Here is a 20,599-nt window from a genome sequence, read left to right as displayed (position 1 = left end):
AGCCCCACAAGGGTTTCGATCCAACAACCCTGGGATCATGACCCTAGCTGAAATCAAGAGTCAGACACTCAACCAACTGAGCCATCCACGTGCCCCAAGATACGCTAAATGTTGATTCAGGGCAACCTGACAAACTTATCACGCTTTTGTGTTGTGCTAAAATATATAGAACATAAAATTTACCATTTTATTTTTACCTTTTCAAGTTTTTATTTAAATTACAGTTAGTTAACATACAGTGTAATATTAGTTTCAGGTGTAGAAGTGACTCAACACTTCCATACAACACCTGGTGCTTGTCACAAGTATACTCCTTAATCCTCATCACCTATTCAACCCATCCCCTGCCCACCTCCCCTCTGAGAACCATCAGTTTTCTGTCTGTAGCTAAAAGAAATCTGCCATTTTAATCATTTTTAAATATACAGTTCAGTGGCATTGATTGCATTCACACAGTTGTAAAGCCATCACCAGTATCTATTTCCAAAACATTTTCATCACTTGAAACAGAAATTCTGTACCTTTTAAACAATAACTTCCCATTGCCCTTCACCTCCCTACCCCAGCTTCTAATAGCCTCTATTCTAAATTCTGCCTTCCCATTCTAGGTTCCTAAAAGAATGGATAATACAGAATTTGTCCTTCTGTGTCTGGCTTATTTCACTTACTGTAATGTTTTCAGGGCTCATCCACATGCAGCATGTGTCAGAACTTCATTCTTTCCATGGCTAATATTCCATTGTACAGACAGACCACATTTGGTTTATCTGTCTGCCATATCCATCTATCCATATACCATTTGTATATACCAATTTGTTTGTTCATCTGTTGATGGACACTTGAGTTGTTCCTACCTTTTGGCTGTTGTGAATAATGCTTTGAACACTGGCATACAAGGATCCTTTTGAGTCCCTGTTTGCAATTCTTGTGAGTATCTATCCAGGAGTAGAATTACTGGGTTACATGGTAATTCTCTGTCAGGCTTTTTGAGGAAGAAAACTCACATACACTATAACAGAAATTACACTTGTAGGAATTTAGTCTAGGGAAGTAATTGTGGATGCCCCCAGGGAACTATTTACTAGGTTATTGATTATAAGCACTGCTTCAAATATTGAAAAATTAGAAACAAACCAAATGATTAATGATATAGAATAGATTAAATGTATTATTTATACAAACAAATTGGACGAGGTTGTTTGAGTTAGTGGTTAAGAGACTTGGCTCCAAGGTCATCCTGTCTCTACTATTTATGTGGTGTCTGACTTTAGGCAAGTTAATTACCTTCTCTACTTCTTAAAGTCCTCACCAGCAAAATGGAGATAATAATTGCAGTAAATTCATTGGGAGATTATCAGACTAAATCAGTTAATACATCCAAAAAACAAAGGGTCTGGCATATAGAATGCATGTCTGCACATAGGGTTAGAATACTTTACAGTAAGCATGTCCTCATTTTATACTAAGGAACAGTGTTGCAGAAGATATGTGAAAACAGAGAAAATACTTGTATTTACAGCTGACATTATTATAATGATTTTTGGTAAAAATGTGTGTATGTGTATATGTATGTATATATGTGTGTTTATATACATATATATGTATATACATATATGTATATCCAGAAAAACATTAGAAATATATGTACAAAATATTAATAATTATAACTAGGCTGTAGAAATACTATTCATTTTTTTCTTTTCTGCATTTTTTCAAATATTTAAGAATGAGCATTACTTTTATAATCAGAAAAGAAGTTAAAAATTAGGAGAGGAAGGGTGCCTGGGTGGCTCAGTCAGTTAAGCATCCGACTTCAGCTCAGGTCATGATTTCGTAGTTTGTGAGTTTGAGCCCCGTGTCGGGCTCTGTGCTGACAGCTCAGAGCCTGGAGCCTGCTTCAGATTCTGTGTCTCCCTTCTCTCTACTCCTCCCCTGCTCATGCTCTGTCTCTCTCTTTTTCAAAAATAAATAAATGTTAAATTTTTTAAAAAATTAGGAGAGGAGCAGAAGAATGCTATTTTTTTAAACACCTATCACATTTTAATTTGGATTCCTAAAATTAGAGAGGTTTTGTTGTTCTATCATCAGAAATGCTAGATTCTAAAATGTAACATGCTTTGAGGGAGAATCATGTAGCAGGAAATTCTCCTTTACAAAACTGTCTACTTGATTAAAATTTTACTTAAAAATCTTTATTAGCTGCACCTAGGTAGCTCAGTCGGTTAAGCATCTGACTCTTGATTTCAGCTCAGATCATGATCTCACAGTTTGTGGAAAGGAATCCCAAGTTGAGCTCTGTGCTGACAGCATGGAGCCTGATTGGGATTCTCCTTCTCCCTCTCTCTCTATCCCTCCCCCCACTCACTCTCTCTCTCTCTCTCAAAACACAGATAAACATTTAAAAAAAAGATTTTCTTCTTTAAAAAATCTTTATTAAAATCCGGTAATCATCTCTGATGGTAAAGTTCTAAGACTGACTTAACTAAGCCCTCCTCCTGGCTCCCTCCCGCCTTTGACTTGATCAGCTAGCTCCTGTCCAGCAGTGTGATGAATTAAATGTATGACAGATATGACAGGTGAGGAGTGCATGGAGGGGCTTAACCAGCAGGGATAAGATAAAACCCCCATTTAAGAACAAAGCCCCCTCCAAAGCTTGCCCATTAATGACCATGAACAGAATCTCTTCACTTGTCCCATTTGGAAGGAGCAAGTGGAAACTACAGACAATGTGTGGTTACGTGGGACGGCTGTTTCTCCAAGGGCCTCTCAACTAACTAATTGAAAATCCTTGATTTTCTGCTAAACACGTCTGAAAGACAGGCTCAGCTTTCCACGGCCGTGAGTGAGGCTGCTTTTCAATGTTATAGTAATACAATAGACTTAAATTTACCGCGGGACTAAGTGGAATTACTGTATATAAACCATAATATCTATCTGCAGGGATCCAGCTAAGCCCTACAGAGACAAGTCCAGCAGGGCAAATCCAAGGAATTTTGGAAGTCAATCCATTAGGATTACCAAGCAGCCCCTGATTTTGGAAGTCATAGGCTCGATCTATGGAAGCAATGAAGTCTCAATCTTCTTTTATCCTAACCTCTTATCTGCAGGCCTATTGACCCAGTTTTTATTGAAAATAAACTGATAAACTGCAGATGACACTGTAATTATATTCTGCAATGTTGACATGTCATTACTGGGAAGGCAGCCTAGGCACATATGAACTTTTGTGCAGTCATCAAAAACATACTTTGGATAGCGATTTGCATACAAAAGTGTAGCCCTCTTAATACATGTTCACAGTAACCTGAACACTGCTGATGATACATGATGCTAACAATGCACAGAAGGAAAACTGAATTGCTGGTTATGATCTCCTCCCTCAAGACTTTCAGTCACGTTTCATTGCAGCTCAACAACACGAGGCTTTGTACAAGGGGCATGATTACAGGATGCTCTCGGAAAATGTACCGTCATCTAGGGTCTAGTTCTTGTAGATTGATTTGTGTGGGAGCACAAATTATTTTTGAATAAATAAGTTCAACTAGGAGCACCTGGGTGGCTCAGTTGGTTAAGTGTCCGACTTCGGCTCAGGTCATGATCTCACAGTTCATGGGTTCCAGCCCTGCATCGGTCTCTGTGCTGACAGATCGGAGCCTGGAGCCTGCTTCGGATTCTGTCCCCCTCTCTCTCTGCCCCTCCCCCACTCACACTGTCTCTCTCTCTCTCTCTCCCTCCCTCAAGAATAAATAAACATTAAAAGAAATAAAAAATAAATAAGTTCAACCAAAAGACCTCAAAGCTGTAGACATCCTGCCAATACTCTGGAGATAAGATTACATTTGATGGGAGTTCTTGCTCATTCTTGTGGTCTGTGCAAGGTTAGTCACATTAACAGCAGCTCTGGCTGGCAGAGGTCCTGCTGAAGACGAGCTAAAAACATAGCAGGGAGCATCATCTCTCTTCTACAGGTGAGGATACAGCAACTCAAGTAAGCAATTGCTCCAAGCTCAAAGAACAATTCAGTGATTGGGGTGAGAACCTACCCAGACCTGTGCGACACCAAAAGCCTTTCCCCCTGCTGTTCCTCTCACCCCACCCCAGTGGAAATATCCTGGTCCACGCAAGCTTGTATTTCTGCATCTGTGAGAACTCTGGCTAAGTGAGCATTCTTTCCTTCTCACGAAGGAGAACCAGCTATGGGAACGTCTGGAACAGCAGGACCCAACTTATGCCAGCACTGCCAGGAAAACCGGACAGAGGGTTTTCCTGCACAGAGGCCAGCATACCCCTGGCACCGCCTGCACGTGCTCAGACAACGCGCACTCGTTCTCACACTTTCTTCCTCCAGTCTCACACAGGAGTACGATTACTCAGATATTCCCCAAGACATCAGATGCAAGCTGTGTGGCAAGTACTCTTCAAGTCTCTGTACCTGGACCCATTGCAAAACCTTCCACCTGCATTTCAACAGCTCAAGCCCTTCCCTATTAGTGGAGCGTTTCACTGACAACCTGTGAGAGCGATCGCCATTGCAGCCCTGCAAACAGGCCTGGATTTTGTCTGTCTCCAGCTCAACACCCAGAGAGGACACAGTGTACTACAGCCACATAGACATTCAGGCAAACCTCCCTCGGGCCTTATCTGCGTGACAAGACTTAACTTTCACCACCCGGGCTGGCCTCGCAAAAGGAATAGTCACAACTGAATTACCGTCTCTTTCTCCTAGACAACTACTGTTTAATCCTGCCTCCAGCTGATATTCATTGGTGGAAACACAATGCTATTTTTAGACAGGACCGTGATTTCTCCCTTTCATCTATGAGAGATGTACTTCCTCTTCCAGTCAGGTCCATCCCAGATGCTGGCATTGGGGTAAGATTTTAGAAGGGCATTACTGCTCTTTGCAAAGTGAGTTCCCTGAGACAGTTTTAAATTCAAAGCTCGCTCTGTTAAAATGTAGAAGTAAACAGAGTATAGGCTAAATCCCCACCAGCCATACTCTTGACACAATGACAGAAGATAATTCGCTTTAAATTGGACTAGCGCACAAGAGGGAAATTAACGAAAATGACGAAAAAGCCTTTTGACGCATTTCTGCTTCCTGCTCTCCATTTCTCAGTTTATCCTCACTCCATTCTTTTGAATCTCAGACCAACAAATGCTTTGATCAAGAACTTGATTCAGCATGTAGAAAACTTAAAATGGAATTTCTAGAATTGACCAATAAATATTTTTTGGTTGATCATAATGCCTATCTTTTGTATTTTTCTAATTTTTAGAAATTATTTTTCAAGGAACCAGGAATTGCTACATTGATTCGTTATCTTTATACAGGAAATCGTGCCTTAGAGGAAAAAAAAATGTATCACCCAGAGCAGGCAATCGCACCTGATTCTTAAATACCTGGAAATGTGGAGAAAACTCATGCCTGATGTATTAGTAATTCGTGTCCTTGCTTTTCAATGTGTCTGTTCATTTATTGAGAGTGGAGTGGGAGACAGTTAGAGGCAGAGCATAGATTAAGATCAGAAAAACTCTACCAACTTTAGATATAGTAGTTGGTGCCAAGACTGCCTGTTCTGTAGCCAAGATGTGAAAATATTGGGGGTGCAAATACTTGTACAAGGCAGCTTTTGATAATCCAAGCGCATTATTTCCCATGGCAATTTTTTTTTGCCATTTGAAGAATGATCTGGAAAGGAGGTGTTGAGTTAGTTTACATTGACCTCAGCCTGACCTGGAGGTAGAGGTTTTAAGAGCCGAGCGGTGACCACAGTCAGAAAGCCCCGGGAAAACATCACGAGGAAAGGACTGCATTTGCGGGGACCCAAGAGTCACCCCGCCATTCTTTTTGCAGATGGAGGGCATCCTTTTTACCCTTTAGGGGGAAGGGAATCCATTCATCTTCATTAGGCTGTTTTTGGGGTGGGGGCTAGGGGTGGAAGGAAAGGGGACTGCCATTTCCTCTGGCTCTTAAAAACAGAAGCCAGCAGTGATTATTCATTTCAACCACAGTGCCCCCAACCAAATCCTCCCAGGGCAACCAACGGAGAATCAACCTGGCCTAACACATTAGCAGCTCTCCTATTAACCAGCTGTTGCAAGGTGAACGGCAGCAAGCCACAACTTAGTCAAAAGCTGCAATTTAAAAAAGTGTATGTGTTGGGGGAGGGCAAAGGAAATGTAAAAGGGTCTAAATTGATTCATAACCTTTTCTATACAGGAATATCTCCCATCAGAACAATTCCATTTCAAGGCTGTTTCCCTCTTGGAAAATGGCCAGGAGCAGCCAATATTTTTTGTATACACTGCACCTCAATTACTCTGGTGAGATTTTGCTTTCCCACACCCCCATCAGCAACTCCACTGGCAGTGGTGTCTGGAGCACTAAGGAAATGCATCTCAAATTGTTTTGTAGTAGAAGTCAGTGGAAAGGTCAATTTCAAGACAGGAGTTTGCAAGTTATGGAGTAATCTCATGGAAGAAGGGGTTACACATTTTCCTTCTCTATGAGAAGGAAAATAAATAGATTTAGAATGAACTCTATAGAACAAAGACATAGAAAATTACCCCTTGGTAATTAGATCTCAAAGAATAAAAAGAAATACTAACTACACTTAACAATGATGTGTTCCAACATATGTAGCAAAAATGTATTTTCAAGATTCTACAGCTAGTTTCAAATTTGAGATAATCAAAAACTTCTTTACCAATATCCCGAGAGAGTTATAAAAAGCAAGATATGTAGAGAATTGGGGCTAAGAGTTTTTCTGTTTTGATAGATACGTCCTACTGATCAGTGTATTATTTACAACTTCATCAACAGCCGTTTTCCCCCCATTCTTGCCTATACTGACATCTTTCAGCTATTACTTTTGACAGTCCAACAAGCAAAATGGTATGGGGTGGTTGGTTTCATATCAGGATAGATCCTCTCCTGAATATATCCTGCAAGTGTGCTTTAGGACCTCTCTACTTCATTTCCAGGCTTCTTGGACAGGTTTATGCTCTAAGTCCCTTCTCTAAAGTAGAAACTGATTGGGACACCTGCCTGGCTCAGTCAGTAGAGCACATAACTCTTAATCTCAGGGTTGTGAGTTCAAGATCCATTCTGGGTGTGGAGCCTACCTAAAATAAAATGAAATAAAATAAAATAAAATAAAATAAAATAAAATGAAATAAAATAAAATGAAATAAAATAAAATAATAAGGTAGAAACTGATTGTGGATAGGCCAGGGCTGAATTTGCCTGTTGGATATTATTACCATCTCCTATTGCCTCTGAAATGCATGAAGACCTCTGCCTCTAATTAGGTGAAAGCTTTGAGCACATCACTCAATGTCTCTGAGCCTCAATTTCCTTATTAAGACCCTCAAACTTAACAAGAAGTAGAGTGCCCTTATACTGCAGTAGTTGTTGCTAGAGATAGCTGAAATGAAGTGGAGGAACTTAGAATCTAATTGCAAACTAGATAACATACTTGAAATAACACTGGGGTTATGAGACATAACTATCATGCCCAACACAGAAAAATCAGTCAGAAGGAAAGCCAGGGACATTCTGGGTGGGGTGGCAACTCTTGAGCCAGATGTTTAAGGACAGGGAGGATACGAATTGCTGGAAGATGTTCAGTCCAGGGTACTGGAACTAGTTTAACTGTTTGGGCTGAACATTGGGCTGACATTGGCTAAACCCCCCAAAAAGGGACAGGGAGTATGGCATTAGGGGTTGGAGTTGGGGTTCTTGCTTCTTGTGCTGCTTCTAGATCATCTCTTTCCCCCTCCAATCCTTCTTCTGAGGAACAAGACATCATGCATCTGCTAAACCTCAGCTCATCTCCACCGTCCACAGAACTCCTGGTCTATCCCCCTTATTGACTGAAGACTTTTGCATCTGGGTCCCTGTTACTTCTTATTACCTCTGATATCACTTGATCTCTTCTTCCTATTCACCTCCCACCCCTCCCACCCACTCCCATTCCACTTAATGGAATCACACGAGAAGCATACTTCCTCCAAGCCTCTCTCTAATCTCCTCCTCTCCAATCTTCCCACATTGTCTTTACTATCCTGACTCCAAAAATTCCTCAGGTCACATCAAATCTTCCAATTCAATGACAAGTTGCCCTACTTTGTCACTTTCTGATATTTACCTCTTATCCTGACTCCCCTCACCAACCAACTTCTAGTCAATGATCTATCTTCTCTTGCATATAATTTTCAGTTGCATGGTCCCTCTTCTGTCATACTTACCCCAATCCCCAGTACTCAGAGTTGTCTCTATCTACAGACTCTACTTCTTTTTCATTCCAAACTCTCCCCAGTCCACTGCAGTCAAGCTTTCATTCCCACAATTGCACTGAAATCACATCTCCCGTTCACAAATGATGTCCATCTTGGCGAATGAATGGGCAATTTTCTGTTCTCATCTTGTTTGTCTCTGAGCAGTACGTGATACAATCATGCTCTCCTTGAGAAAATCCTTCATTTGACTTCTGAGCACTACACCCTCCTGTTTTCCTACTACCTCACTGGCCACCGCTTCCAGTCTCCTTTGTTGGATCCTCATCTTCCTCCTTAAAAAGGTAAGGTGACCTAAGGCTTAGCCGAGCATCTAGTGCTTGGATTTAAATAACCTTCTAAATGCTGTCAATTCCCAATTTTAGATTTCTAGCTGGAAAAAACTCCCCTGAGTCTCCCAGAACATCTATAACCAGATCCCCCACTTGACATCTTTATTTGGACATTTTGTGGACATCTCCATCCTAACAGTCCAAAATAGAATTGATTCTGTCCTCTCCAAATTACTCTTCTCCCTGTCTTCCAATCTCAGTGAATGGTATCTCCATCTAACAAGATCAAACTTAGCAGTCATCAATTCTTTATGATTTCCCATTTCTCTCTATCCCCTCCTCCTATAGCCAATCCTTTCAGCAAGTCTTACTGGCTCTTCCTTCCAAATATATCCCAAATCACCAAACCATATCTCACCATCTCTACCAGTACTATCCTAGCCCAAGACACTATCATCTCTTGCCCGGACTGTTGAGTCCACTAGCAGGTGCTCTCTCCATCTTGTCCTTTACTATCTACTCTTGACCCAGCATCCAGAAATCCTGTTACAGCATAAATCAGACCACATTACTCCAATGAGAAAAACGGCCAAGGGCTTTCCATCATCCTCAGAATGAAATTAAGTTACTTACTTGCCCATGGTATAGGAGACCTTTCATTTTTATCTCATCTTCTTTGTTATCATAATGGCTCTTCAGACTCTAGTCACACTGGTCATTTTGCTATTCCTCTACCAAACCAGCTTATTCTCACCTTCGTATCTGTACCATTCCCTCACTAGACCTTTACATGGATCATGTCATTAAGGTCTATACTTAAATGCCACCGCCTCAGGGATACCTTTCTTGTTGACCTTTATGTAAAATAGCACCCTATCTCATCATTCGCTACATACACTTACCCTGTTTTAATTCCACTACCATGATCACTATCTCTTATCAAATATTTGAATTTGTGAGGTGCCTGGGTGGCTCAGTCAGTTAAATGACCGACTACTGATTTCAGCTCAGGTCATGATCTCACGGTTCATGAGTTGAACCCCAACCCACCCTCCCCCACCATGGGCTCTATGCTGATGGCACAGGGCCTGTTTGGGATTCTCTCTCTCCCTCTCTCTCTCTGCCCCTGCCCCATTCAGGTGTGCAGGCCTCCACATGCACGTGCATGCTCCCCCACCTCTGAAAATAAACATTTTAAAATATTTGAATTTGTATTAAATAATTTGTTTGTTTATTGATTTATCTGTCTCTCCCAGTAGAAAGAATGTAATCCCCACTGGGCTTATGTTACAGAATATCATTTCTTTTTGGGTGTGTCTTTTTAACACCATATCCTTAGCACTTAGAAAACTGCTTGGTACTTGTAGGTACTCAAGACACATTTGTTGGATGAAGGAATTATTAAATGAATGAATGGATGGAGAATGTGAATGCTACAAATTTAAGTTTCGTTTGCTGAGTGATTATTGAGCACAGTGATTTCTTGAACAGAAACACTGACATGAAGTAGGAGCTAAAGAAATAGACCAGCAACTTGTGTGAGAGAGCCAAAATGGAAGCAATTGGAGGGCAGAATCACTTGTTCTGAGGCTACCCAAGAAGCGTCTGAGAGTTAAAAAGAACTCTTGCCAAATTTTGGTGCAGGGTGGTATGTAATGCAGGAAGAAGCCAAGGAGAGAAAGAGTCACAAAACCTGTCAAGAACGTAAATCTGTACAACCAAGAGGTGCTCCTTGCGCAAGCGGGAAAGTCAGGAGGAACTGGCATGGGGCAAGGGAAAAAGACTATAAATTAATTTGCATCATGTACTACCTACTTTTAAGAGCAATAGTTAAACCATGAATTTCAGAATACACCTCTCCTTATTTTCTGAATTATCTATATTTAAATATTAAAAAGAACATAAGTGATCTGAGACCCATTTTCTTAGAGTTAGAACAGTACAGAAATGTAAGCTGAGTTTATATACAGTAAGGACTAGGGACCAAATGATTATTACATCAGTATCGTTTTATTTTTTTTAATGTTTTATTTATTTATCTTTGAGAGAGTGTGTGTACATGTGCATGAGTGAGGAGAGGGACGGGGGAAAGAGAGAGAGAGAATCCCAAGCAGGCTCTGAATGCTGCCAGTGTAGAGCCTGATGCAGGGTTTGACCCCACGAACCATGAGATCAGGGCCTGAGCAGAAATCAAGAGTTGGACGCTTAACTGCCTGAGCCACCCAGGCACCCCACATCCAGTATCATTTTAAAAGAGGATTTATGGTTCTGGTAGGAATCCTGTCACTCGAAATAATTTTAAATGGCTCTTTGACATGCTTCCCTTTGAAATACAGTGAATTTAGCATAAAGATATGTAAAATTGATTTACCTGAAAAAAAATTCAGTATTAGGCAATACACCAGTAAAGTATCCTACAAACTCAGGAGAACACACACACACACACACACACACACACACACACACACACACATACTCCTTTCAACTTATACACTATACAGTATGAATCCCAAATCAACAGTTGAAAAATTGCCTCCCCTCAAGGCCTACAAGAAAAAGCTGCATTTATGTAAATATATATGGCAGGTGTATGAGGTAAAAAAGCTTCTTTTGACCTTGCTGTACAAATACAACATTAACAAGAGAGCTTGAACATGCTTTTCCCTAAACCACTCATAAAAATTCTTGAGGTTCTTAACCTTACTGGAAAAGAAAACCTCAGATGACTATAAAGTAAATACACAGCATATTCTCAATATCATGGCCATCTTCAAGCAATTTCTCACACTTATAATGCATTTATTTTTATATAAAGCAGATGCGTGTCTTTGGGGCAAACCATGCCTTTTATTCTTATGTTGTGAAAGTCCCTTCTAATTAAAACAGGAAATACAAATTTCCTTGTCTAGTTCTAAGGATAAGTCGTACTTAGCACAAGCAGCTGTCTGCAATTTCTGACGAACCCTCTCTGGCTGTTCTGAACATGCGCTGCTGAAGTCTTATTTTGTGGGCGCTTTTGAATCCCCCTTCCAAAAAACAAAAGGCACACCCAGGGTCCTTGCATTCCCATCCTCCAGGGTCTTGCCTGCTTTGGGCACCTTCACAAGCTCAATTACACACCAGCAGGGTTGCGGCTTCAAAACCTTATTCAGAACTGAGAAAACGGAGTACGTTCTGAAGGAGGAGTTCAGTCAAAAGTGAAAAATGAGACGTCATTTCAAAGAAAAAGCTAGGGATTGAATGGATAGAATGTGAGTGAATTTCTTAAAAAAAAAATCATTCTTCTTTAAATGCTTCATGTTATAGCTCAAATTGCAATTAAGACGACTCTGGTCCCACCCTTCTAATTAAAAAGCACAAGTAGTTCCTTTACTGACCACAACAAAGGGCAAATAGACTCAAACCCACTTCCTCTGCAGCAGCTTCTCTCGCTGCTTCTGAGGGGTTCGTGTGTGGCTGATAAAACGGGCTGTTGGGTCTGAGGGATTAAAAATCCAAGCCAGTTCATACACCTCAGAGGGGATTAGGTATGCTGTTTGGTGAGCGAGACGGTTTTTCCACTCTTGGCAGGCCTAGATTAATATTTCTACTAATTGCATTTTAGGAATGGCCAATTAGTTGAAGTCGGATCACCTGCACAGGAGAGGGGGCAGGAAGGTGGAGAGACCAGAAACTCCCCTTACCCCCTGAGGGGGTGGGGGGGTCCCACCCCAAACTCCCCTGTGCTTCCTCCAAACCTGGAGGACTCACTCACTGGACATCAGTTAGGAAGGCCGATACCCCAGATCCTGTTGGACTGCACCCACAAAGGGTTGGGGATGGAAGTTTGCGCTTAACTAATGAAATAAAACTGCTTTGTAGCTTCATCTGTTAAGAATTATGATATAGAAGTTCTTGACTTCAAAGGGTTTTCTTTTAATCTTGAATACCTCAATTTTTACCTTTCTCAGAAACAATGTGTTTCTTCCTGGAGTGAAAAATATGATGTTTGTTCTCAAGACTGAACCCCTCTCCCAATTCCTTTCCCATACATACAGCTTTAATTTTATTTGACTCTCAGTCAAAAGAGTCTTATTACTTCTAAATTTGCAAATTCAGCAAAGAGATGGCTGGGTCTTGAAGTAACCACAGGCACACTGGCAACTAACATGTCAATAATGACTGTGAACCCTTTAAAAAATCTAGTTAGGAGCCAGGAACTGCACCCATGATTCTCCATAAACATGGCAAGAAAGTTAGTTAATAAACACCAACTAACTTTTTTCAACTGCAGCAATAAATCGTTCAATTGGTGGAATGTCCACAAGTTCTGCTCAAAACACCGTATGGATTGTTTAATTAGCAAACTCTTGCAACACTCAACAAATAGATATTGGCAAGTTAGGGAGACACAAGGTCCCTGAAGTATTAACTGCGCCGATAATCTAATCTGCAGGCGTTTCAAAGGGACACATATTCCATTCTTCTTCTTCTTCTTCCTTTTTTTTTTTTTTTTTTAAGATTTCAGATCTTCAAATGGCAAACATTTGCCATTTTAAATGTTCTAACAAGTAAATAAAACATAAGAAGCACACAGACAACTAGTTGTAATAGTGAACCAGGACGCGAATCACACACTGGGCTCCAACCAGATTAATAAAATGTCTCATATACATAATAATGCAGGACATGTATGCATCCTCTCAGAGTAAGAACAGCATTTTTTCATACATTTAAAACTACATCGGGGCACCTGGGCGGCTCAGTTGGTTAAGCATCAGACTTTGGCTCAGGTCATGATCTCATGGTTAGTGAGTTCAAGCCCTGTGTCAGGCTCTGTGCTGACAGCTCAGAGCCTGCTTCGGATTCTGTGTCTCCCTCTCTCTCTCTGCCCCTCCCCCATTCACACTCTGTCTCTCTCTCAAAAATAAAATATTTAAAAAAATTTTTTAACTAAATCAATGAAAACAATATTCCTCCAAAAGTCAAGTCTTTCTGTTTCACCAAACTGCAAAGTAGGGTCTTAGCAGATAAACATTTCAGATCCCCACCCAGTCTCCTACCAGTCAGAGTATACAATTCACTTGGCAGTGATTTTTAGTTGTTGAATGATCTTGGGGCATAACTCTGTGACATGTTTTGAACAAAGAAGTGTTGAGTGGGAAGGGTCATCCTTTGCAACAACTCCTCTGTAAAGTCACCAACACTCAGAGAAGGTAAACAGTTCGGATGTGGTGAAATGAGTCCTAAGCCATTAATGTGGGGAAATTCATGGAGGAGCCAAGCTCAGAGGGAATGGTTTCCTTCCCTGGCTCAGAGAATCCAGGACCGACCACACTAAGAAGTGCTGGTTAGTTGATGAAACCCAGGTCATAAATCCATTAGCAGTATAGATCATTTCAATTCATTTGTTCCAAAGGTACAAACCAAGTGTCAGTATTCACGATAGCGATGTCTTCAACAAAATGGTGTATATGAAAATGTCAAAACCATATCCTTTACGGTAAGTTCAAAATATATGTTCCCTTTGTCAAAGGGTCAGTAAGTAAGGCATTTTTGCTTATAAAAGAATACATATACAGTATTCTCATAAAGATAAAAGAAATGTATACTTTTTCTTGGCATAGAAAAGTTTGAAAAGCATTAAATCAAGCTTCCTTCTCCTTTGTCCTTAAAAAGTACAGCTACGATTCATTACCATTCACCATAAAGTAATTGATTAAGCTGCATGTAGCTATTCTTAATTCTACCTGAAGAAATTAAAATACACATGGTCCTTATCTTAAAGCTTATACATTAATCTGACACTGATCCTCTTAGGCTGAAATGTTTAAGTCTTCCATAGATTAATTTGTAAAGCACAAAAGAAAACACATAACATTTACTGTTTTAGTTGAAGAGCTATGCTTATTATCCATGAAAAGGTCTTTTAAATACTTGACACATTTTTTGAAAGAAAATCTTGACAGAAAACCAAATACCATCAAGGACCTTCTCCCCCACCATCCTCAAAACACACACAATTCAGAATTAGTTTTAGGTGACAGATACAGACAGATGGGAACAAGTAGCAATTTGATTTGCAATTTAGAGCAGAAGTACAACCAGGCGTACACACAAAAGATTTACAAATCCTTGTAAGAAGAAAGAAGTGAATCATTTACCTGAGGTCAAAAGGCACTGAAAAACCCTTCTGTAAAATATCAGAGTTTATACCTTCCTTCGGTTTTCTTTATACCGTAACTATGTGAAACCTTTTAGATGATCTTGTTCTCTATTTGTCTGCTACAATCAACTAATGACAGCTACCTTGGGGCGCCGTCAGTTTTGGGGCCAGCCGTTTCATCCAGCAGTAGGCAGACTGATGCTGCAAGCAAATGACCTATGATCCAAGAATTTCATTCCATGAAAAAAAGAGACCAACCCAATGATCAAGCTCTGCAGTGAAACCCCAGAGGGGCTTTTATTCTGGAAGTTGTTACAAGTAGTTCATAACCTTTGTACTCTAGACACTCATTCAAACTACCTCACCACTCTGTAAACCAGGGCTAAGGATGCTCGAAGGCATGAACTTTCTACCCAGAGTATTGTAAACATTTGGGGGAGGCACAGAGCTACTGCTAAAATAAACCATAAAAAAGGACATTAGCCACGACACTTTTATTCAAGGAGCCTCTCTCAGTTCAAGGAACTCAATTTCGACTTCAACCCGTTTACTCAAGAGCTAGGTCCCAACAAGGACAAGCAAGCCACTTTAGAACTCTGGCATTTCAAAGTTTCGCCAGCATCCTTAGGTGCTAATAAAAAGTATAGTTAAGAGTTAAAAGAATCAGGATGCAATAGAGTAGTATATTTATGTATTTATAGCCTGGGTCTCAATGGTGTTTTCTCTCCCTTTTTTTTATCGTAAATGAAACATATAAAAACATGTAAGGGGGAGAATGTTACTCAAAAGAGATAACTTATTATTTATTATTTCTGCTTCATCCTAATAGAATGTTTCAATTTTTTTGATGTTTATTTCTGAGAGAGAAAGAGAGAGAGAGAGAAACAGAGAATGAGTGGGGTAGGGGCAGAGAGAGAGGGGGACACAGAATCCGAAGAAAGCTTCAGGCTCTGAGCTGTCAGCACAGAACCCGACTCAGGGCCTGACCCCATGAACTGAGAGATCATGACCTCAGCCGAAGTCGGACGCCCAACTGACTGAGCCGCCCAGGCACCCCTGAATGTTTTAATTTTAATTTTTGATTGAGCTTTAGCTTTCATTAAGAGAGTATATAACTTTAAAAACCCATGGAGAGATCTTCATTAAGATCTTATTAAGAGATCTTCTGTCAGGTTCAAAGATGTTTTGATTACAAATTCAAATTAAATTTTTTGATCCTACACTGCAAAAAGCTTTTTCTTTTTTGGGGAGAGAGGGAGAGTAGAGAAGAAGGGGGTGGCCAATGTCAACTCACTGACTATCCTCCAAAAACTGGTATAAATAAAATCATCAGGGGAAGCAGGAAGTGAAATTGAGTTAAGTGAATAAAATAAAAGACTAACTGTATTCTAAAACTCATATTTAATTAAAATAAAATTTTATGCTAAAACTACTTTAAATTAAAAAGTAAAGTTGTAGAAAATAATAATATATTATAATTTTCAGGTTTTAACTACCTCAAAGGATGACCATGGGTTTTTGAAGTTATATAATGTAGACACACATAGTTAAGAAGTATTTAGGTGTATGGGCACCTGGATGGCTCAGTTGGTTAAGCGTCGGACTCTCGACTTGGGCTCAGGTCATGATCTCATGGTTTGTGAGTTCAAGCCCTGCATTGTTGAGCTCTGCGCTGACAGTATGGAGCCTGCTTGGGATTCTCTCTCTCTCTCTCTCTCTCTCTCTCTCTCTCTCTCTCTCTCTTTCTCTCTCTCTCTTTCTCTCTGTCTCTCTCCATCTCTCTCTGCCCCTCCCCTGCTCATGTTCTCTCTCTCTCAATATAAATAAATAAAGTTAAAAAAAAGAGAAGTACTTGGGTGTCAATCTGCCATCCCACTAAATGCATCATCAATTGCTAACAAGAAGATAGTTGCTCTTCCAACAAAGGATCCAAAATAATTGTTGAATTTAATATGTTGGATATTTTACTATGTTACAGTCTGATGAGGTAAAATATATGTTATTTAAATAAAGTTGATAATTATTTTTGGAATTGTTAGTTAAATGTAAAGCATATACAGTGTAACAGATACAAAAGGCATCTGTCACCTAGAAATTCAAGAAGACCTCTAACACAGATGATGTAAAAAACTTTCCCATAGAGTAAAAAATATTGCCAAAATACTCAGTTCACTTCAACGAACAAAAAAGTATGTCTTAATCACAATAACCTCCAATGCACTGGACCCAATTTTTACAAGTTTCCTTCGGTATATCTTATAATAAAAATGTCTTTGAACAATATTTATAATGGCTGATTTTTTTAGTATGGTAAAATATACAGAACAGAAAGTTTACCATTTTAATCATTTTTAAGTGTACGTACAGTTCAGTGGCATGAAGTACATTCACATCGTTTTGAGACCATCACACTGTCTACCTTCCAGAACATTTTCATCATCCTTAAACTCATTAAACAGCTCCCCACTCCTTCCTATCCCTAGTCTTTGGTAACTTCTATTCTACTTAATGTCTCTTTAAGTTGGACTATTTTAGGTACCACATATGAGTGGGATCATATAGTATTTACCCTTTTGTGTCTGGCTTATTTCACTGAGCAACTTTACTTCTTTAAAGAAATATAAATTTTACTTCTCCAATTTACATATGAAAAAAGAAAACAAACTTGTTAAGCCCAGAAAGTAAAAAGGCAACACCATTCTGAAAATACAGCATAACCATCATCAGCCACCCACTCACCTTTCCAAAAATAATTTTTGCCTTCTCTAAAGAAAATTCAAGATTCAGCATCAATTCGCCTTGAAGGGCTCAGACTTCAGAATCTTCCTGGACAAGCCATGTTGTGATCTACTTCTTGCCTGGAAAAGAAAGTTATGCCAGCTATCCTAAGCAACCCTTTGCTGCACCACACACCTGTTCAGACAACGGGTCAGTTAAACAAGCAAAATAACAGCTGAGAAAGCCAGGTCAGCTACCCTATGATCTGAAAGACATTTACAGAACCAGTCCCCCTTCCCTGCCTTCTTTATGTGAAAATAGCAGTTGAAGTAACATGATTCCTTCTCTTCCTGTTTGAAGAGACAGTGAAAGCCCTCCTGCTGTGAGTCCACTCTCTAAGTCTGGGGAAGAGGCCTCCTCAATCCTCCAGCTTAGTCCATAAGCCTGGGTCTACAGGGAAAAGAAGACCCATTCCACTGTGGTTATGTTTGTTTAAGGAGCCAGGTCCACTCAAAGAGTTAACGATTAACAAGGGCCATATTACATGTCACATTTTCTTGTTGCCATGCTTTTCACTCCTAGGTATAATTAAGGAGATGTTTTTGCTTTCTGAGCTTTCTTAAGCTTCTCTTCAGCTGGGCTCACAGAATCTGAATGCAAAAAATACGCAAACTGAATGGTTAAGAGTGTGGACTTATGACAGGTGAAATCTGATTTTTCTAGAAAGAATTTTGTTTTTGAAACTGATACAATCCAAAGGTATAGCAGCAAAACCAACCAATCAGGTGTAAAGATTTTATGAACGAACTTCTTCCAAATATGTTTTTATAACATTTTCTCCAGGTACAACTTGTTATTAGATTATAAGTACAAAAAGTACACAATTCTTTTTTTGATGACATGACTTTTAAAAATGTTCTCCTTTACTTGTAACTTCTGAGTAGTGTTTCTTTCAGTCCCTCGGATATGAGTATATTGGTTTGCTTTCTTTTACCTCAAGGAAGAAAAAAGAAAGGATGAATGGCCAAAATCTACTGGCTCAGACAAAATATGTTTTTGAAGGTATAACCTAAGACATCTAGTGCACAAAACTAGCAAGTCTAATGAGAACATTTAGTCGAGAAGGAAATTTTGTCTTGGTAAGTAAAATGGATGGAAGGAGAAAACCTAGCACACCCAGAAACCTGACAGTTCAAGAATATACATTATTATGAAATGATCTCATCTGTTTTTGCAATCAATCAATCAATCAAACTTAAAAAGAATCTCAACACTTCAAATCCTAACGTACTACACAAAACTCTGGATAAAAACAAAATCCCTTTGTGCAATATTTCTCTTTTAGGCTTTCATTTTAACTTTAGTAAAGCTCTTCTGGTGCTCTTTCAAGATGACACAATTTTAGAATGTTCTATGGAAACTTAGAGATAATGCAGTATAGTATAACAGTATCCAAACATCTAGTGGAACCACCATCAATCATCTTTTCTTTTTTTTCCCCTTATATTGAATCTACTGAAATCTTAAGTAATCTGAACAAATAAAATAGATAAAAGCAGAAATCTGGTTGGGACGCAACATGGCGATCCCAGGGCCCAAGTTTGAGAACCACTGTGTGTCAGTCCAATCCCCTTATTTTACAGAAGTGGAAACAGAGGCCCAGTAAGGTTGGATGACTTCTCCAAATTCACATTGGACCAGCAACAGAGTTGAGACTAGTCTGCTAGCTTCTTACTCAGTGCCTACATTACTCTCCACCAAGTCTTAATGTTTAGGAATTTCAAATAATTTATTACTTTGCACTTATAGGAGAACTAAAGCAGCACAAAGATGGGGGGCGGGCGGCGAGTGTGTGTTTGAAATTCCTGATCAGGGGCGCCTGGGTGGCGCAGTTGGTTAAGCGTCCGACTTCAACCAGGTCACGATCTCGCGGTCCGTGAGTTCGAGCCCCGCGTTAGGCTCTGGGCTGATGGCTCGGAGCCTGGAGCCTGTTTCCGATTCTGTGTCTCCCTCTCTCTCTGCCCCTCCCCCGTTCATGCTCTGTCTCTCTCTGTCCCAAAAATAAATTAAAAAAAAAAAAAAAGTTGAAATTCCTGATCACCTGAATTTGGGTTCTTAGGCCAAAGAGATGAGAAATAAAGAAAAATGGAGAAATAGGGAAAGGAAGAGCCAAACTGAAATAAAGGGTAAAGGCAGCCACTCATCATTCTTTCCTATATTCATTCACCCAGTGAAGTTATTACAGACATGGTGCCAAGTACTGAGAAAGATGCCAAGACAAATTATGACACTGTTTCTGGGCACAAGGTTCCAATTTGGCACAGTACATGCATGCGCATACAGTCCTAGGTAGGATGTGACAGATGCCACACAAGCGACACAAGAGAGGCAGAGAGGAAAGAGCAATCAGGGCAGGGTGCCAGAGGTGTCATCTGAGCCAAGCCTCCAAGAATATGGTGAGTGATGGAGGCACCAAGCATGGATCCCAGCGGCCGCAGCTGGACGAGCAAGGTAGAAAGAATGCAGGCCTCTCTCCCATCCACACTGGCCAAAACGAAGGACTCTTACACGATTGTGGGAAGCATGTCTGGAAAAGTCACTTTGGGCAGAACTTTGAAGCTGAGCCTACTCTGTGGTGTGGTGAAGAGAAAGGGGTTGGGAGTAGGGAGAAGAGAGGTCACCAGGAGACAAAGTAAAGACCAAGGCTTCTGACTGGGGGCAAAGGACTGGGCGAAGGTGAGGGAAGAGAAATGTTTATTTACTCGAGGGATGAATGGAAAACACATCCTTATAGAAATAAGGTGTTTAAAATCGGGTCAGCTACCTAAGGGTTCTTGGTAAAAGGAAGCTATACATGTCAACATTTGTTGACAAGCTCTACTCTGTAAAAACTATAGAGGCAGCAGAGGCAGCTTTTGGGGCTACAACTAGTTTGCTTTCTAGGGTCACTTTCTTTACAACTTCACTCCCCTTTCTCCAAACTTGGCTGCCTCTAAAAGTGCTAACATAAACTTGGAAAGTCTTTCCCTGCTAGTCAGAGAAGAGAGCTTGAAAACACTAAGGAATGGAAGAGGCTAATTCTGAAACAAGACCAAAGTAACACCGAGGAAAAGAAAGAAATGTCTTCCCCTACCTTCCTGGCCTTCAATATTCCATAAAACAC

Source organism: Neofelis nebulosa, chromosome 6 (genome assembly GCF_028018385.1).
Source record: "Neofelis nebulosa isolate mNeoNeb1 chromosome 6, mNeoNeb1.pri, whole genome shotgun sequence".
In the NCBI taxonomy this organism is placed as follows: domain Eukaryota; kingdom Metazoa; phylum Chordata; class Mammalia; order Carnivora; family Felidae; genus Neofelis; species Neofelis nebulosa.
The sequence above is the reverse complement of the archived record's forward strand: the minus strand, read 5'-3'. Positions refer to the sequence as shown.